Source organism: Arvicanthis niloticus, chromosome 15 (genome assembly GCF_011762505.2).
Source record: "Arvicanthis niloticus isolate mArvNil1 chromosome 15, mArvNil1.pat.X, whole genome shotgun sequence".
In the NCBI taxonomy this organism is placed as follows: Eukaryota; Metazoa; Chordata; class Mammalia; order Rodentia; family Muridae; genus Arvicanthis; species Arvicanthis niloticus.
The window spans coordinates 26,676,753-26,695,174 of record NC_047672.1 but is presented as its reverse complement, the minus strand read 5'-3'; the positions used below and the strand labels follow the sequence as shown (position 1 = coordinate 26,695,174).

General features: G+C 40.1%; 1 protein-coding gene across 1 annotated transcript in view; it reads right to left on the bottom strand.

Moving 5' to 3' along the window:
* The window catches only part of Ptn (pleiotrophin), an 85,824-nt gene extending 69,728 nt beyond the window's left edge, over window positions 1-16,096 (bottom strand). Inside the window, exon 1 of the mRNA XM_034519738.2 lies at window positions 15,831-16,096. The gene's annotated coding sequence lies outside the window, so the exon portion shown is untranslated. The remainder of the gene's footprint in view (window positions 1-15,830) is intronic.
* Between the last annotated feature and the right edge of the window lie 2,326 nt (window positions 16,097-18,422).

Here is an 18,422-nt window from a genome sequence, read left to right as displayed (position 1 = left end):
TAAAATCATATTTGTAACCTCAATAAAAATAATTTAAATAAAAATAATGATTTTTAATAAATAAAAAATTATTTTAGATGAATATTCTTAAGCTACCACCTTTAGAAAATTTGATTTCATAATAATATATCCCAAGAAATCTTAACGTAGGCAAATTGCTATCTATCTATCTATCTATCTATCTATCTATCTATCTATCTATCTGGGGTTTATGTTGTTTGTTTGTGTTGTTGTTGTTGTTGTTGTTGTTATTTGTTTGTGGTCTTGATACAAGGTCTCTCTACATAGCCTTAGCTGTTCTGGGACTTACTATATAGCCCAGCTTGGTCTATAGCTCACAGAAATCTGCTTTTCTTTGTCTCTGTCTCCTGAGTGCTGGGATTAAAGGTATACACTACCATTCCCAGCTAAATTGCTCTTCTAAAAGCAGTGTTTTGGGGCCAGAAGATGTTTCAGTGGGTAAAAGGTGCTTGCTACTAGGTAATGCAACCTGACATAAGGTCAGCCCCTGGAACCCAAGTAAGGGCAGATGGAGAAAAATAACTGGGCAAAGTTATCTGAGACCTACACGTGCACATATACACAAACAAATAACATTTTTAAAAATATACTATTACTGAATTGTGTCAGCCAGATACTTTCTTTCGAGCCACATACTCTCTATGGACCATAAACAATGTCTCCAGAAAAGCCTATGAGGCAGGTGAGGTAACTGCCACTTTCCCTCTTTATAGGAACTCTGTGTAGACTTCCTCACTGACAGAATCTCACTATTCTAGTGCATAGAGAAGGCGATCAAAATCCATCTGGTTTTACAGAGTCTGTTAAGGACAATAATGAGATAAAATGGAGGAAAACAATTTTTCCAATAAAAACATGGTGCATTATTATTAGTTATGAGTATCATAAAAGAGAAAGTCTAAACAAAATGTAAAATTCTTTTTAACATATCAAGTGGGTCACTACAGTGGACTCACCCTTCACTGCTGGAAACTACCTTATTCAAAGGAACCAATGAGACAAACCTGCAATGAAATCTATTATTTGACCCCCTTGGGCCAGAAATTGTGGACTAAAGGCTTTCATCTGTAATCACATTAAATATAACAGATTCTAAATAAGTGGCTTTCTTTTTTAAAAACGCCTTTTCTAATCTGGTTCCCCAGGACACTTCCTGCCCCTCCTGAATCATGATTAAATTGAGGCTTGGATCCCAGACAATTTTTACTTCCTGGGTTTTCTTTTCATTTAACCAAGCTGGACAAATAAATTTTAAGGAAGAAAAAATAAAATTGATCTGTGTCCCCATCTTCCTGCTCTCACTGAGAGGGAAGAACCTGGAATGGGATGAAGAAAGTGGGAGAAAGGAAGGGAACATCTTAGACTCCCTGCCTGCAGGGAGTCTACACATAGAAGGACAAAAGTCTACCACAGAACTCCAACTGTGTTGCTGGAGAGCCTCCCAAGACAGGAACCCTTCTGCCAAGAGCATTGGGGCTGCATCTGCCTTTGACTACAGCCCTAAACTGTGTCTATCCTGAGGATTGTAGTCAGTGTGTACTGAACGCTATAGTCTGGCTTTCACCGCCATTCCAGGGCTGAATGTCATGAATGGATCAATCTCTCTCACTAGCCGTGGGAGTATTATTATCACTATTATTTTCAACATTTCCCCAGCAGAAGTATAGTATAATTATCACTATTATTTTCAACATTTCCCCAGCAGAAGAACATTCCTCTGACACAGGAAAATGAACGTCAGGGATGATGGACATCTCTAATAATGACTTAATCAGCATAAGAAGTGTGGACTCTGGGTTGATAGATGACTCGCCTGTGTCAACTGGCCTCTTCTGGAACATTCCATATTTATCTGAAATACCTAGACCTGACTTTAGGGTTTTCCTAAAAGACCATGGATCCAAGGGACCACTACATAGGGAGCAACATCACACAACACATTGTCCAGAAAGCAAAATCATTAGCCTGGTCTTATCACATTTCAGAGAGACTATGTTTTAAGAACTCCTACAGAAGAAGATGCAGCTATGACTCTGGGAAATTAAAGTCTAGGTGGCAGCCAGATTACCACCAACCAGAGACTGCCATTCTGAGGCTGGTATCTCCCATAATTCCCAGGCATCAAGGGGGCAGTGAAACTCAGAAATACCTGGAAAGCCGATGCCCAGCTCCCACTCAGTTCCAGTGATAATCTTTCACAATTCCTTTAGAGCAGGAACATTCACTTCTCCCTACATGTTCCCCCTTTCTAATGATGGCACTAGAATTCCCAAGTGGTTGGTTTCAGCATCTCATCTTTGACTCATTTTAATTCACTAATATTCCATCAGGGTACTTAGATCCCAGAAATTTTTTTACAGTGCCTGATGAAAGGATCCTTCCTAACTTCCCACTTACACCCAGGTCTTGGAAATTTGTTCCATTATCTATTTACTTATTCATCCAATTTTGATCATGAAAGACATTAGCCTTAAAAGACAAGCTAAGTAGGGAGGATCGATTAATGTAATTATTCCTAGACAAGAATGAATTAAGCATTCACACCACCACTTCTATCTTAAATATGCTCCCTCTCAATATTCTTAAACGCAAATCAAAAGACGCTCTATTCTGGAAGCCTCCTTTGATCTATGTTGCTGATTTATATATTTTCCAATATGCTTTCAATGTGCATATCTAGACCACAGCTATTGGTATTCCAACCTGCTGCCCTGTTACTAGATTGTATAATCTGGGGACTGGAAATAAACATATTTATGTCAGTATTCTTGGTACTAAACATAGAGCCTGGCCATTGGTAGATAGATTGATAGATCGATAGATCTATAGAGAAATAGAGATAGATAGAGAGAGAGAGAGAGAGAGAGAGAGAGAGAGAAGAGAGATAGAGACAGAGATGAGCATATATATACATATATATGTATATATACATATACATATCTATATATACATATATACATATACATATCTATATATACATATATATCTATATATACATATATATGCTCATAGACAACATAAAACAAAAAAGGTTTTAGAACAAAATAGGAAATAACTTTTTTCACAAGGGCAATAAAGACAGTTTTCATAAAAAGATGACAATTAGGCAAGTGATTGAAATGTAAACAATATTTATAAACTTGAAAAGATCAAAGATTTGGAGGGAGGGTGGTCCACAAAACATTCTCCTTCATAACTCAACTTACCTTCTCTACTTTGGCTGTAGCTTCTTCAGGAGCAATCCTTCTTATACAATAATTTATGAAGTTCCTTCTCCCTTTTAAATACTATTCATGATTCCTTGCTATCCAACCAAGGCACCTTAGCCTGCACTTAAAAGGCCATACTGTTATTTTCAACATTCTCCCCAACTCTGATGTCCATTCATGACTACCTTAGTCAAACCAGGCTCGCTCCTCCTCACTCACATCCTGCTCTGCTTTGGTCTGTTAGTTACTGTCCTCACTGCTTTGACAAAATACCTGACAGAAGCAACTTAAAGAACAGGATGTTTGTTTTGGCTCATGGTTTTAGCCCACCACAATGGGAAGACACAATGCAGCTCAACAAAGGAGGACCACATGTCAGAGGCCTACTTCACTCCAGATCAGGAAGGAAGAGGCTAGACTAGAAGTGGGAGAAGATTCTAAGTCCCAAAAGCCCACTTCTAATGGCATATGCCCTCTAGAGATGCCCTAAGTCCAAAGGTTCCACAACCTCTCAAAGTAGTACAAGCAGCTGAGGACCAAGTGTTCAAACACACAAGTGTGGGGGACATTTCACATCCAAATCATGACACTTGGTGTGATTTCCATCTTCTCCCTTGCCTGCCTATTGTGTGAGATCCAACTGTGATTTTATTTTAAATCTTAACCCAGCCCCAGTTTTTTTTTTTTCTCCCAGAGAAGGTAGGTCTTCCTTCTCTGAAAACCTTGATCAAATGGCTAATTTTATTTTCCAACTACAAACATTCTTTTTCTCTTAGGAGGTCTCCACTAGGAATCCGTAGCCCACAATAACAGGTGAGGTCTCGCTGTAACAAAGACAATAGCTTGAAAAGTAGTCTGTATGTTGAAAATACTATCTACTATCTCAGAATAACTCCAGAGTTCTGCCCTTCAAACAGATACTTTGTGATATACCTTCTAAAAGAAAGGGATGTTTATGGTAGATTTAAGATTTGATTCCATGCAGGAGAAGAAATGCAGTTGTTATTTGGAACTAGAAACCATTGACTCTGTCTATGATGTGAAGTAAAAATTCTCACTTTCCATTCTGATGTGCTCCAGCTCAGTGGTGTGACGATCTAGTACAATATGCTATATATTTCAAAAATTGAGGATAAAGGAACATGAGTGTTTCCACTATAAAGAAAGAGTATTTGAAAAGATATGTATGTTTAACATGATTTTAACATTACATAATGCACCCATGAACCAAAATATCACACAGAGCAATACATATACACATATATGTATATATATCCATACTACATACATACATACATACATGTGCAATTTTTATGTATTATGTTTCAGTTAAAAAGTAAATTTCAGTCTACAGATACTTCCCACTTCTTTGTTCTATTGATTGAACTAAGGCTCTGGCTTTTTTTAGCTCCTCCATACAGCCAGACTAATGATGCCATTAACTGCATAGACCTGCCCTTTGTGGCGGGTATATCATTTTCAATGCCTTTGCCCTCTTTCCTGTCATCCTGGGGTTTCCTCACAGTTGCCAGCCTTCCACGCTTTGCCTCTCTTCAAAGCTCATTAATAATAGTCTCTAAGCCAAACCATAAAAGACATTATGAGGGGCAGAGGCTCAATGCTTTCTGTAACAGAGTGACCTTGTTGCTCAGAACAGGCTGTAGGCCGTGGAGAATCCATCACCTAACCTTTCCCAGCCTCTGTTCCTCTGTGCCCCACTGTTGGATGTCCAAGCTCCACAGTGAATGCTTTCCAATGAGAAACTGTAGCAGGATTTTTTTTTTTGTCCCCATCCTTTGGTCCCTATTGTATGTTCAGCTGCACTGTAACTTGCTGCTAATCAAAGCCAGGGACTCTTATACACAAACAAACACAGCATTGTGACCTCCCCCAGGGGTGGACTACAGAAGCCCAACAGTTGAGTCAGGTAATGGCAGGCCATATGATCAGACAGTAGTTTCTAAACATGTTCCTGCCTTTAGTCCCAGAGGAGCCCTCTGCTCAGTACAGTCATGTTGAAACTACCAGGCCAGGTAAATGGATGCTTCTGAAAACAACTAGAAATGAACCAGGATGTGATAACATGCAATGGGGTGGGTGGTGTCTCAGCTAACAGCAACATTCATTACCCAGCACTGTGATCTCCAAATATCGATGAGTTAGAAATAGATAAATGGTGTGAGAATCTGCTACTGAATCTAGCTATGTAGAAGAAGGGGATGCTGAACCAAAATACTTGAAACATTTGTCCTTGAACGGGAGATGGAAACAGAAGAGTGTGCTATCGAATGTGTTTGCGTTAGATGAACTTAGACTACAATGTCAGTTTTAAGTCCTACCACCTTCTGTGATGTGACCAACCTGAGATTCAGTTCCTTTATTTGGGAGGGAATGCTCTTTACCCTACAGAGTTACTGGAAGAATTTAACAAAGAACTTAATACAAAGATCACTATTGATAAACAGAGCTCCATGATAAATAAATAAATAAATAAATAAACAAATAAATAAATAAGAGAATTATCTAGTGATAAGGGACAAAGTCCACTCCTGTCCTAGCAGTGCCAAGGAGCAATGCCTCAAAGGTCCTGGTAGACCTTACATGTTCACTTACTACTACTTGTCTCTGAACAGAGCAAGGAAGGCAAGAGAGGCAATGGCCAGAATGAAGGCCAGATACAAAATGTGTCTTTATTCGATAGCAGGAGGCTTTGCTCTGAGTGAATGGTATAGATCCTAGAACTGTCCTTTAAGCACAAAGGAAAAAAAAAAGGTAGACGCCAAAGAAAATAAGTAGGCTTGTCACAATCTTCATCTTGAGCATCCAGTTAATATTTTAACTTGTTAGCATGGATAGAGACCCAGCAATGAGTGAATGGGGGAGACAGAAGTTACACAAAAAAAAAGGTTAATCATATTCCTTTCAAAAACAAGCCTGGAATGAGCATCAGCTAGATTCTAGTTCAGGCATGGACATACTGAGAGTAGTCCACACATGTAGCTAATCACGTGGTGGACATAAAGAAATGTAACTTTAAAATACACAGCAATTGTGACTCCTGCTCAGTAAATACAAGTACCCAGTATCCAAGAAGATCTAATGATTGAGGCTGTTTCAACAGAAACCTCCAAGAGGAAATTGTTCCAGTTAGATGCTGTGTTATGAAATATATTTCAAGATCAGAGAATTTTCTTTAGCAAATACTAACTCATATTTTTAGGCTCTGTTTTTATAGTGTGTAATTTGAACGACTCTCAGTTATATGTGGCCCTCCTTTCTGGGTTTTCCCCATTTCAGTAAAACTCAGGTGTACCTGATAAATCAGTCCTCCCATCCTTCTTCCATTTTCACCCTGAGAAAACTTTGCTACTGGTCTTTAAAACCTTCCTAAGGTATGTATGCTTCTCTAAGTCTCCAGCACCAAGGATTTTGGGCTTGTTTCTGATCTAAAATATTCTCTAGTACAACTGCCACATTATGATGTAGACTAGATACAAATATTCTAATATTCTCAACAAAGTGTGATGTTGTTTAAATGCTACCAAGAGGCAAGATAAACCATCTCATGTCAAATTTCACGACCAACAATCTATGCTTGTTTGAGAAAACTGTCTCTAATTCTTAGGCTGACTTTGTTTTATTTAAAAAACAACAAACAAATACCCCTTTCCAAAAAAAACAAAACCAACCAAACAAACAAACAAACAAACTACCTCACACCTTCTTTAATGGACCTCTCTCCAATTGCCTGGTGCTCAAGGTCCAGTGAATGGTAATCATGAAAATGGCTATACTCTGGTATAGATTTGAACATCAAATGAGGAGGGAGGCAGTTTAGATGAGAAGGTAAGAGAGCCATCCTTGCTTTTCATAATTATATGTGAAGGTTTGATAAAAACTGTCCAAGCATAAATTTCTGAGTAAAAAGGAGCTAGTTAGCATTGTGTACTACACTTGGTACATACAAGTTCAAGGCATAAACAAAGTCAAGAAGATGATAGATCAATGTACAGCTGAGCCCCGAGTTGAAGGGGACCCTGCTGTGTCTTCTTCACAGGAAGGAGACCCCCCCAAAAAAAAACTTTTCTCAATTACCCTTTACTGAGGGCTAGGTTTCATAGGTGTATAAAAAGGATGCAAGCAAGAGCAGCTTCAAGGACCATGGATCTCCAGCTCTGGGTCCTGCACCCAGGATGTCCTGGTTAAGACAAGAATCTTTATAGGCACAGCTGACACAACTCGGTCTTCAAAGACTCCCTCTGGGAAGATCAAGGAAGGGATAGGGCTGTTCCCCAGTGTGAGTCTGGCTTCATGGAATTGTAATGGCAAGAAGTATCTGGAGCCAGAAGATTGAAATAGTGAATCTCCAGAAAATTTTCCCAACACCACCCAAAGGATGTAGTGGCATGCTCCAAGATTATTAATCTGAGGAGGAAGAACCTTCAACACTATTTAAATGAAGTTTTTCTGAGGTCTAAAGTTCCTCTCTAAGGGGTTAAAGCGGGTTCTCTCCCATTTTTATATGTTCCCCTAAGACCTCTGCTCAAATTCACTTTTCTTTCCTTCTTTTTTTTTCCCTTTCTCTTTTGCAGCCTCTGAAGTCAATGGCTCCTGTTTAACCTCTTGCAAGAGAACTCACTGGATGAATCATTAGAAGCCCAGAGAGCCAGCCTGCACTTGGGAAATGTCTGTTTCAAAAGAGAAATCAGTAGAAATCCACGTCTATCCATTTATTCTGCTGAACTGTTTTTGATCTACATCTCCAAACCAAATTCGTTCATGACAGCCTTGAAGTATGTCTCCAAATCCCCCAGATATCACATATCAGAAGTCTTCTCACCATCAGAACAACAGTCTACTTAAAAGGAGTGAAAAATACTTGAGGCTAAAGTTGGTGGGAATCCTAATACTGGCATAGACAAGAAAGGCGCTTGACTTTCTCCCCTCCTCTGTGGTCAACAATGTGCTTGTCAAACCCCAGTTTGATCCAAGTCACTTTCAACTAGAGCCAATTGGACATTAGTCACTCCAAATAATAACAGAGCAAATAAATAACTCCCCTGAAGGCTACCAAGCCCTGGAGCGACAGGCATCAAAGAGGTCTGCTGGCCTTGGAGCTTACCCACCTGCAGTGAGCTAGACCCACCCTGGAACCCTAGAACAGCTCAGAAGTTTCCCATGCCCCAGGGACCAGTTGAGGAATTAGATAGGTCCTGGGAGGAACCATGCAGCTGTGTCTTTCCTGGGGAGACTTTCTCTCTTGACTACATGGAAAGGGTCCTTCGGGTAAAAATGGAACACATTGTTTGTGCAGCTTGTCCTTGAACTGGTACATGCTAATTCTTCAAGATAACTTGTTCCCATCTAAACAAGTTGTTCTTTGCTGAGACAGAGAATCTTCTGGTTTACTGCATAGGATGTTGGCTTGCATTTTTCTATTTTCATCATTTTAACAAGAATACATAACTTACTAAGCATTTTTGTGATACCAAATTACCCATATCAAGCTAAATAAATTGAATTTCCATCTTAATTAGCTCATTTGGTGGAAACAAATGTACATGTTAATGTGTGCATACCTATTAAAATATTGCATGAATCAATTATAGTGTTATAGAAATGAAGGGCACACAATTATGCATATAACACAATTATGCATATAACACAATTATGCATATAACACAATTATGCATATAACACAATTATTATGCATATAACCAGTTTTAAGTTATACCAGAAAACTGTAAAAGTTTATGAGTGATAATGCACAATGTATATTTAAAGAATATGTTTTTTTCTCATAAAAGTTGATCAATCTGTACCATAAACATGTTTTTGTAGAACAAGAAAAACATATTTTTTCAAGTATATCTGTTTTCCCGATAAGAAATATAGTGAAAAAATATTTCAGATGATTTAGGTCAACTTACAAGTTTGACCTACATTGAGCTCTATGTGATAGTCACATAGTCTCAGGCAGTATTCAATAATTAAATATCTAGGGTAAACAAAGAGAATGGGAAGGAAGACTGTGATATCCTTCCAAGATTTAAATGTACATTTCGGGTTAAAATTAATGAGTTACTTACTCTGTTTCTAAAGAAATGGGATGCATAGAAAACAATTTTGGGTTGTTTGTTTTATGGTAGGTTTTTTTTTTTTTACTTTTTCTTTCTTTCTCTCTCTTTCTTTTTAAAGAACATTAATATTTAAATCAGATTCTCCAGAGCTGTGTGTTTTTATTTTTAAGCCAAAGAGTCTAATCATGGCTTATAGGGCATACTTGGTCAGCTCTTCACTATGCTCACATCTACAGACACTATAGGTCAAACCTCAAGAACATTCTTGAGGTTTGACCTATAGTGCAAACCTCAAGCAAAACGCTGTAGTGAGACTCAGAGAAGTCCAAAGTCTCAGCACACGAGGCAGGCTATTATAAAAACATTGTTCTAAATCTTTGCATAATTTCCATTTGTTTCATCTGAAAAGACTTTCTCTATTTCCTGAGATTATTACCAAAATATATTCACTACTGATTTAAATCCAGATTGCCTTTTTTTTCAGGACATCCTAAAGTCTCTTAGGATGCCACACAGAAAGATAATCTCTGCCCTTCTTTCATTATGATACAGAAGAGGACAGGAGAATGGCATGGTAGAAGTCATAATACAGATAAGAATAACACTAAGAAACTCTGTTATTATAAATACTTTCAATACTAAGGACAAAATCTACCAAACACATGTAGTAATTTAAGGAAAATTTAGGAGACAACATTTGGAATCCCTTTCTTCCTCAAGTGAATCCCTGTTCGTGGGACCAGGCTACTTGGGCTATACAGGCCAAGTTATAGTAGATTTGTAACAGTTTTTGAGAAGCCATCAAATGCTGGAAATATTTGGAGATGAAAAGAGAGGTGTGAGTACAGTTTGCATGTAGCAAGAAGTTTTCTACTAAGGCTCCTCATGATTTTTATTAAGCTATTGTCATGTGTAGAAAGTTATGGCAAAATAAATGCTTATCACACAAACCTAGGTGTCTTGTTACTCAAAGTGAGTTCTCCAGCCCCTATCACTGCCATCACCCCAGAATCCTTGAACATGTGTGTGCAGTCCATAGGGAGACCTAGGACATCTGAACCTTCATTTAGGGGAAATTCCTGGGCAACTGGTCTAAACCTGAAAGTCACAGTGGTACATGCATGGTGCCAAGAACTCTAAAGACCTAAATGTGGCAATAATAGCCAATTGAAAAATGTAGTGTGTATCCTTTAAGACTCTTAAAGGCTTAACTAGAACACTGGTATTTAATAAAAGAAGCCATGTCTGTTTCAGTTTAGCCTTTTTTAGGATTGTCTTCTCACTTTTTTTTTTTTTAAAGCTGTGATTCAGATTTCCTTTTCTTATTTCCTGCATCCTTCCTCCTCCTCACTTCACTGGGTCAAACATATCTCCCAGCATCTTTAGCAATCTCTAGGTATTCTGAGACAATGGCAAAGACATCAGCAGACATGGGAAATAAGAAAATCAAAATCTGCTTAGGTGGGATTTAGTAATATGAGCCTGTGTTTAGCGGGATGGCTTAAAGTTTGTGAGCATTGCACCCACTGAGGAACTGGGTCATCACTTTCCCAAACTGGGGCTTTAAAAAACAATCCCCCATTTTCAAAAAAAAAAAATCTGGTAACACACTCATTATCACATGCTGACCAGCTGGTCTCTGACTCTACCCCTCTAGTCTCTCATCTGCACTGGGAGCCTCCATCAGCAGGTCCCCAGGAAGGACTCGGGTTAGTTATGCATATGCCAGCCACTGGGGGCTCTACTTGTAATTGAGAGTGCCTTGTATGAAAAATGGTCTCCAAAGCTTGACCAGAAAAGTCAAGATCTTTGGAGATCTCACCTGTCAAACATCCCAGGCCTTGAGCATACTCAATTTTGAACTGTATTTAGTAAGGAAAGGCAGAATGAGCTAGGGAAATAAAAGGGAGTATTCTTTGAGGAGTCAGGAAGTGTCCTATGCGGAGTGTTGGAGAGCAGAACAGGAAAGATAAGAAGACGGGAAGAGTCAGCAGAAGGAGGCACCTGTATCTTGTGCTGTCCATTTCCAGACTTCCCATGATACACTCTGCTCTTCTGAGTCCTCCTATTAACACAAAAACTCTGAAGACATGCGCCAGGCATCTGGATGCTCACACATTGAGTTAATCCAATGAGCACTGAAGAGTAGGACTGGTTTAGGTTATTTGACCTCTTGTTCATAACCTTAGGCTATTTGAAGAGTTTAAAAGGGAATCTAAATCTGTGTATACCTATAATCCTAGTAGGAAGGGAAGGTAGGAAGACTGCCTGAGTGTTGTGCTAGCCTGTGCTACACAGGCTGCCCTTGTCTTAGAAGACAAAATCAAACCCACAACCATAAAAATGGCAATCTAGAACTCTGTTTAGGGAAACAAAGAGACTGTCATTTTTTCCTATGGAATCACAAAGGGCTATGGAAACTTTGAGCCATTTAGAAGCTGGGATGAAGGGAGAGAAGAGAGAGAAGAGAGAGGGAGAAATTTTATAAAGCAAATGCCCATATTTGGAAGCTGAGGGGAGAAATGAACCCATAGGTGAGAAGATGAGCGTGCATAGAGGTTGGAGGGAAACGTCAGACACTGATGCATCCCAGGGGTCACAAGAGATGATGGACAAGAGAAGGCAGGGTGAGCAGGCAATGCTATTGTGTGGCAAACCAAGGAAGAAAGGCAAATGGCCACCAGATGGAGTCACCTAGGGCTTTTAAAGGATTATTTTCCCCAGACACAGGTAGGAGTACACTGGACTGTGTTTTCTTAGAATTCCTCTTAGATGAATTTCTAATAAGGAATCTCATAAGTTAACATAGCTTTCCAAACAAGTGTGTGAGCAAAGGGGTAGAGGTATGTCTGTTTGTGATTTGGTATTTACTAAGAGAAATTCTCAAAACCGGAACCTGATAGTCAGTTACCAGGACTCAGGTTGTTCAAGATGAATACCAGGTAGCCAATTTTTTGTTGCTATTATTATATTTGTGGGGTTTAAGAGCCTAAGAATTCTACTCTTAGGAAATCTGTATTTTCTTTTTCCATTTGATAGTGGACTCTATCTAAACTGGCTATAATAAAATGATTCTAAACACAAACATCACTAGGAAAAATTGAACTTTATTGCTCAAGCAGTCTCAGGCATAAACTATTGATTACGTAATCCCTGCCTATCCATAAGCCATGATAGATAGATAGGGGAGTTACGATAAAGGTGAGCTACATGGTTAAAATTTCAAGTGTTACCATAGTTTCAAGCCCTCAGTGGTGTTTGTTCACAGCTACCCTTTTAAACATAAGTACCTTACTTTGTCATAAAAGACCTGTTGTAGTTATTGATTTAGAAAGATTGTAATAGAAACATGCAAACTGCTATCTACAAGTCTGGCTTATCGTGGCTAGTAAAATGGCCCAACACATGGCATCTTGGACAGGTCATAAACACCAAGAATGGAAAGCCCCCCTCCCCCCCAAAAAAAACAAGGTCCAAATTCTCCTCAAGTTAATTGATGGATGGAAAAAGCAGAGCCAGCTCCTACAGAAGCCCATATACACAAATTTGTTCATCCTCACTCCCAGGGAGAAAGCATAGCCTGTGCCACAGGAACAAAAGCACTTCCATTTGCTCATGAGACTGGTATCCAGAGGAGAAGTTACTCCTGATCCAGCCCAGTTTTCCCTACCAAGCATTAGTCAGAAGCAGTACAGGGCTCTGCCCTGTTAGGTGATCCAATGTAAACCAGACTTCAAAGTAAGTCAGGGGAACTCAGTGCGAAGCACTCTTGCTGTCCCACTGTCCTGAGAAGTCTCAATTGGGCCTTACTTATCATCAGTACAAGAGTCAAGAATAAGATCCTGGTCACCATGCTGCCATATTAAGATCACCAGTGTTTGGGGAACTGCATTTGTAACCTTACTTCTGACTGCAGCCTATGGCTAGCATATTTTTGTATTTCACACAGCTCAGGCAAAATCAGAGTGTTCCAGGGAACACACAAAGGGATAATAGCGTGAATGCCAAGCGGGATTGCTATTAAAACGAGAAATCAGAAATATCTCCAAGAGAAAATAAAAACTTAAAACCTGAAATATTTGATTTCTAAGATTAACTTTGTTGACAGAAACAAACTGTTAGGGGCCTCACGTTATTTTCAGTGACCAGGATTTTGTGAAATTGCAAACCAGGTCATTGAATTGCAAGGAAAAAAAAAAAAACTTACCCAATTTTTAAAAAAAAAAAAAAAGTCAGATCTTGCTTCAGATTGCTGTTTGTAAAGACCAAATAAGCAACATGAAAACCAACTGGAGGTGGTGGTACATACCTTTATTTCCAGCACAGGAGAAGCAGAGGCAGGCAGATCTCTGTGAGTTGGAGACCAGTCTGGTCTATGTTGCGAGTTCCAGGACAGTCAAGGCTACACATAGAAACTCTGTCTTGAGCAACAATAATAAAATAAAATAAAAAAGAAAGAAAGAAAACAATGAATGAAACAAAGAAAGAAAAAAGAAACAAAACTTTCACTGAACAAGTAAGTTTGGGTTTCCAGTGTTATAGAAAGGGGTTCTGAAATACAGACAATTAAATATTATATAATACACACAATACAATATGTGGTCAAATATATTCTATTCCCATCCCCTCTAGGGTATGATTTAGGAGTCAGATGGCTAATACATCACGTTCGCAGTAGGTTCATCTCTCTCATAGCTCTACCACTGAGAATACATAGTGTTTGAGCCACAAATACCTTGATCCAGACTCCAGAGGAGCTAGAGTTTACATATAGCTGGGGTGGGGTCTGGGGAAGGATTTGCACATAGAGGCAGTCCACTAAGTGAGGAAGACCTGGGTCTGTGAGCAGCAGGAAAAAGATTGTCTTCTTCCACAGACTTTAATTCTGATGAGAGAATTTAAATTTTTCTTATCGTTCAAAAGCATTGTGATTTTTAAATAAAATGATTTCATTCTGATAAGAAACAACCACCATTGGCAGTCTGAAATAGTCCCAAAGAGGAGCAGAAGGACACCCTAGTTTCCCTTGAATTTAACTGGACTATAAGTGTTTCTAATGACTTGGCCTTGAAGGCACATAATTTACTTTAAAGGGGACATAATGAATCTGGAAAACACCAGCCTTCGGTTCTGTGTTGGCCGACTTCTCTTTTGTTTCGCTCTCATTACCTTTTAATATTCCCACAAAACAATTCATTCCCAGATGATCAAAGGGCCAAAATGGGCTGTACCGGTTCATCAGCTCCACGTTTGCTTGGGATCATGAAATTGCTCCATTATGTTGTTAGTTCAAAAGCTTTTCTTTGGTAGTTGCTGAAATGCCTCCCAGGCCCTTCCCTTCAACACACACACACACACTTTCTTAAACTATGCCTGGTAGTTTCAAGAGGAAAGATGCTGGTCCACTAGAAAGAACGTTCTTACTTTGTTCTCCCGTGAAGTGTGCCTTCCTTTCTTCCATGAGGCACCCACTCTACTTCTGAGGTCTTACTCCTCCCCTACAGCTCTAAAGTCCATATTACTAGGGAGACAAGAACTAGTTAGTAATCCATATGTGAATTGCATGTGTGCTCTTGTATTTATGTGCCATATCATATCCCATAGAAGTGTGTGTGCTCGCGCTTGCCCTCGCGTGCGCGTGCACATGCATGTGCTAGAGGAAAGGAAAGGTTATGCTTTAAGCACAAAAGAAGTGACTATATTCTTCTCAAAATATATTATGGTAACATCGTAACAACTGAAATATGACCTCAGAAATTCTCGGTATCCGCCCAACTAGTTTTTAAGCACATCCCTAGGTTTGTTTGCTTGATTGCTTGCTTGGTTTTGGATAAAATTGAAAATGTAAGTGCTTATGTCCAGTTAGCACCTCAACCAAGCAAAGGTAGAATCCAAAGCATGTCTTTGAAACTTTGGACTGAACTGTTTCTAGAAGCATTCCTGGGCTGGCTGGCAGGTTAGAGAGCGCAGGCTGCTCTGGAGAGATGCATCTCCATCAACAGACACAGGAGGGGCAAGCTGCCAGGCGTGTACCACACCTAGAGTGGGCAGCAGTTGGCAGTTGGCAAAGCTCTCGAGCAACCTGAGAAGTGGAGGTAGGAAAATAAGACCTGCCTGCTGGAACAACCGTCCATATCTCTCTCTAGCCTACTGGGCCAGACACACCCACCAAAGCTCCAGATTTTACAAAGAGCACAAACGTCCCCTCTCCCGCGCTTTGCATGCTCCAGCAGGTAGCAGGAATGCCATCCCCATGCACTCTCCACAGCACAAAAGCTGCTTTCCTCCTTCCCATCCAAGCACACGCTTGGTTACTGAACTCGTCCCCCAAAATTTCCCTTCGGCTGGTTTGCCTTCTGGAGCAAGTCCGTTTTTAAAAGCGGTCCTATTTAGCGAACTCGGGCAGCTTCTCTCCTGCTCCAACCCCCACGTACTGCAGGCTGCCAGGAAAGTGACTTTGGGGGTAGGCACACTCCACCAGAGACCCTTTGGGGAAATCCACAGGGTGTCTTGCACTTACTTTGGCTTGCAGATGTCCTCGCTGACTAGCAGGCTGCCTTTGTTGCAAAGTGCGGGGCGAGGTTTCTGCAGCGGACTCCAGGTATCGCTGGCTGCTGCTCCTGCCTGGGCGGCTGCGCTCTCCCCCCTTCTGGATGGATGACTCAGTGCTTTCTTTCTTCCCCTCTCTCCACTTTGGATTTTCTTGTGCTCTGGGGCTTCCTTGGCGGGATTTTTGGACGGGAAGGCGGGGAACCTGATCCTGCCTTCGCTCAATTACACCCTGCCGGGGAGGGAAATAGAGAATGGGAGGAAAGAGAGCCGGCAGAGAGAAGAAGCAGGCTGTGCGAGGGAGGGGGGAGTGCTTTGCCCCCGAAATCTGATTGGGAAGCTTATGAAAAGCAGGCTACTCTGGGGGCAGTCTTTCCCCAAACGGATTCACGTAGAAAGACCATGGGATATAAGACCGTTTGTTCTTAGCATCCACCCAGCACGGTATTTCTTGTACAAACTACCAAGCACCATCGTTTAATTTTCCTCCCAAGGGCCCATTCCTCGGCTTATCAAGCCGCATATCTTAATTGGAAAATTGATGGCATTTTAAACTACAGTTTGGTTCATGTGCTTAAAAAACAAACAAACAAACAAAAAACATGTTATTTGGGGTCGGGGGAGCCATGTGCAATGGCAGCTGTCTCTTGCTCTTCACCCCTGAAGGCCTCCCTGCAGGGACTCCCCGCTAACTTCAGCTGCCAGTTACAGCTCACCTACAAGTCACAAAGCTGCAAAGCACTTTTTCTGGGTTGTCACAAGAAGTGACAGATCTCTGAAAATTCCCAATTAAATGTCACTTTCCTTTAGGGGATTTTTCCATTCTTGGCTTCTTCGGTGGCTCCGGGGTCACATACTTTGTGACACACTCTTGGCAAGGAACACGGGGGCATAATCAGTGTGGCTCAGGCTCTGGGGTTTGTAAGGCTCAGAAGGTGGACTTCCTGGCTTTCTGAGATTGCCTTCTCCTTTAACCAAGGAGAGCATAGAGTGACAGACGAGTACTGAGTCTCACATGGAAACTGACTAGAAAAGATCGAGTGAAACTTCGATTTACCCAAAAACGTTCAAATTATAAAACCGGCTCCAATTTTTCACCATCCCAAAGATACATCGCTTTAACTCAACTAGTAGATCCTATAGGTTCCATGGGGCGTTTGAAGCCCTCACATCTTAAGACCACTCCTTTCCTAAAATTAGAGCCATTGGTTTATGGCAAGTGGTTTGAAGGACTATGGCTCTTCTCTCGACTGTTACATATACCAATATCCAAGAGTCACTGAAGGACAAAGGAGACCCTGTAGGAGTAGAGATTTTAGTCCATTAATCTTGGGTTTTTTTTTCCCCCTGCCCTCCAAAGGAAGAATAGATAGAAATTCATTTACACATCTGATCTTTCTTCCTTACGGTCTATTCTCGTCACACATGCCTTCCTCAAGACCAATTCCCAGGCTGTGTACTTCCCTGTTTGAAAGTTCTCCTTTGCCATGAAGCAGTCCATGCACATTCATCTGGTTTCACCTATGTATACCATGAACGCCTCACAAGTTTTCTTTGGACAGTCCCTTTACTGTAAGAAAAGTTCAACATTTCCTACAGTTCCACAGTGATAGCATTCTAAGAACATGACAGAAAGACTGTCCCTTTCCTTTTTCCCCCTTAAGTTTATCTTCATCTTTAGCATACATTACTGCCAGATCAGTGGACCATGCTGGATTAATTATGATGCTTGTTTATGGTGTTGGTAAAACAAGCATGAGAGTCATATGATGTCAACTCTATCTCATTTGCTGCTTCAACATAGAACATTTTCATTAAAAGGTATATGTGAAAATTAACTACATCTATGGTTCTCAAATGGGAGCAATTTTATCCTTTAGGAGACTGTTGGTCATGTCTGGAGACATTTTTAGTTATCATCACTTAAGGGAAGATAAGACACATCCCATCAGCCCTCTGGTAAAGAGAGGTAAAGAATGCTACTTGAACATCCTACAGGCACATCTCCATGACCTAGCAAATACAGTGCTTTCTATGCAAGTATTGGACTGGAGTTTGAATCCCTAGGGCCCACAAAAAAAGTTAGGCAGACTTGGTGGTCAACTCATAAGTCTATAATCCCAGCACTTGGGAAGCAGAAACAGGGGCTTCCTAGAAGACAGCGATTAGCTAGATTAACCAGATCAGTAAGCTCTAGGTTCAGCAAAGAAAGCTTGGAGTTGGATCAACGGAGACAAGTGATATCATCGCCTAGCATCATGCACACATATACATGCACACATGTGTGTGGGTGTACACACATGTGAGCCTGCCTTAACATATGAACAATACTTACTTACACATGAATTACTTGTCCCAAATATAAATAAGGTCAAGACTGAGAAGCACTGATGACATTATTTTTCATGGTGTTTTGAAAATATATATTTAGAAATATAATATATATATATACATATATAATCTTTTATATATAATATTTATATATATAAATAAAAATATATAAGATATATAAATATATAATATATATAACAAATATAAATATATATTATACATATATAAAATA